We start from the raw sequence: 2,145 nt of genomic DNA, 5'->3' as shown, positions 1-2,145 counted from the left end.
CCTCTTCTGTTGGATCTTTAAACATGGATGATCTCCCAAGGACTCTGGCAGTGGTCTTCTTGACCCTCTCCTTCCTCTTCTTTCCATCTCCAGCCTCTTTGGGTTCAAGAGTGAACTCCATAGTTTCTTGAGTGAAGACTCTGGCCTTAGACATAGGGATCCTTTTTGCTAGTGCCTTCTTGTTCAACCCTGGCTTTGTTGAAGCAACTATGCCATACTCCTTATTCAAGACTTTCTTCTTTGAGCTGACTTCTTCTTCTACAGCCACATAATCCTCATCCTCAGAATCTGAGGTTCTCTTCTTCCTTGACCTGGTGGCTGCCTTGGGCAAGTTACTAGGTGTGCTCCTGCTGCCCTCATCATAGCTGCTTGAGGGATCAGAACCCTCACTCAATTCCACCTGTTCTTCAGATCTGTTCTGACTGTCACTCTGGTCAGATATCTTGGCAATCTCACTGACAGCAAACCCTGTGAATAGATATAAATGAGCATCACAAAGTGCAGAGTTTTGCAAGACAGATGACTCAAAAACTTAGTTTTAGTTCTCCATAGAAAGCATTTCGGAGCTACCGATTTGTTAGACTCGGTGATACCGAAGAAATTTTGGAACCTAAACTAGTGAAGTCGGTCAGACCGAGTCACAATTCGGTGGCACCGAGACTTCTAGGGTTTCATAGAGAATCGATCTCGGCCACACCGATTTGCAATTTTCGGTCAGACCAAAAACGCATGTGAAATGGCCTAAGCCAAATCGGTGAGACCGATTTCTACAACTCGGTCGGTCCGAGATGAGTTCGGCGGAAACCTAACCCTAAATTTTCAAATCAAATCTAACCTAAAGGATGTTTTCTATGGATAGAATGTTCTCATACGTGGTAAAGATCATGGCAAAGCAATGTGCTATGAATCGGAGTAATGAAATAGTACAAAGGGTCGAACCCATACCCTAGTTCGGCGGGAGTTCACTACGATGGCAACGGCGGAGCATATTTCCGTTGACGGTGATGGAAACCAGCAGCGGGAGGTCGCTGGCGGCGAGGAGACGATCCGGAGACCCAAGGAGGCAGAGCAGGACACGTGCGGGCTGAGAGGTTTTGAACAAATTTCCAAATTCTCACCCGTGGGTTTATATATCCCGACCCTGTCGGTGTGACCGAATGGAACAACTCGGTGGCACCGAGATGCAGAATCGCAAGCGGTTACTGCAACTCTGTGTGACCGAAAAGTTCAAATCGGTTGCACCGAGATTGAAAACCTAGATCAACTTAGTGAACTCGGTGTGACCGAACTAGATGAATCGGTCATACCGAAATGCACAAAGAGGTTTTGGAAGTTTAAGTCTATGATGAATCGGGGACTCCGAGTGCTCCTCACACAGAGTGGTTCGAATTTGACTTGATCAAACTTTGTGATGTAGCATGAATAGAGTTTGAGACGAGAAAAGCATAGATAGCTAGAGGAGGTTCTTAGGCATTCTTGTCCATCCACTTGGCAAAGGAGAAAACGCCAAATAATCAAAACAACAAGTGGATGTCCTTGAATGAGTAAAATATGCAATCAACATGCTCACACAATGAAATGGCAAATTGAAATATGTGACAAAGCATGCACAAACACTCTAGCATATATCAAGCAATTGGCGATGACTAGGTCATCTATATAGGGGTATATTGATGATACATCTCCAACGTATCTATAATTTTTGATTTTTCCATGCTATTATATTATCTGTTTTGGATGCTAATGCGCTTTATTTTACACTTTTATATTATTTTTGGGACTAACCTATTAACCCAAGGCCCAGTGCAAATTGTTGTTTTTTGCCTATTTCAGTGTTTCACAGAAAAGGAATATCAAACGGAATCCAAATGGAATGAAACCTTCGGGAACGTGATTTTTGGAACAAACGTGATCCAGAGGACTTGGAGTGGACGTCAAGAAACAAACGAGGAGTCCACGAGGTAGGGGCGCGCCCTCCCCCCTCGTGGGCCCCTCGTGGCTCAACCAACCTACTTCTTCCTCCTATATATACTCATATACCCTGAAAACATCTAGGAGCACCACGAAACCCTATTTTCACCGCTACAACCTTCTGTACCCAAGAGATCCCATCTTGGGGCCTTTTCCGGAGCTCCGCCGGAGGGG

This window comes from Triticum urartu, chromosome 2, assembly GCF_003073215.2.
Source record: "Triticum urartu cultivar G1812 chromosome 2, Tu2.1, whole genome shotgun sequence".
NCBI lineage: Eukaryota > Viridiplantae > Streptophyta > Magnoliopsida > Poales > Poaceae > Triticum > Triticum urartu.
This window is presented reverse-complemented; position numbering follows the sequence as displayed.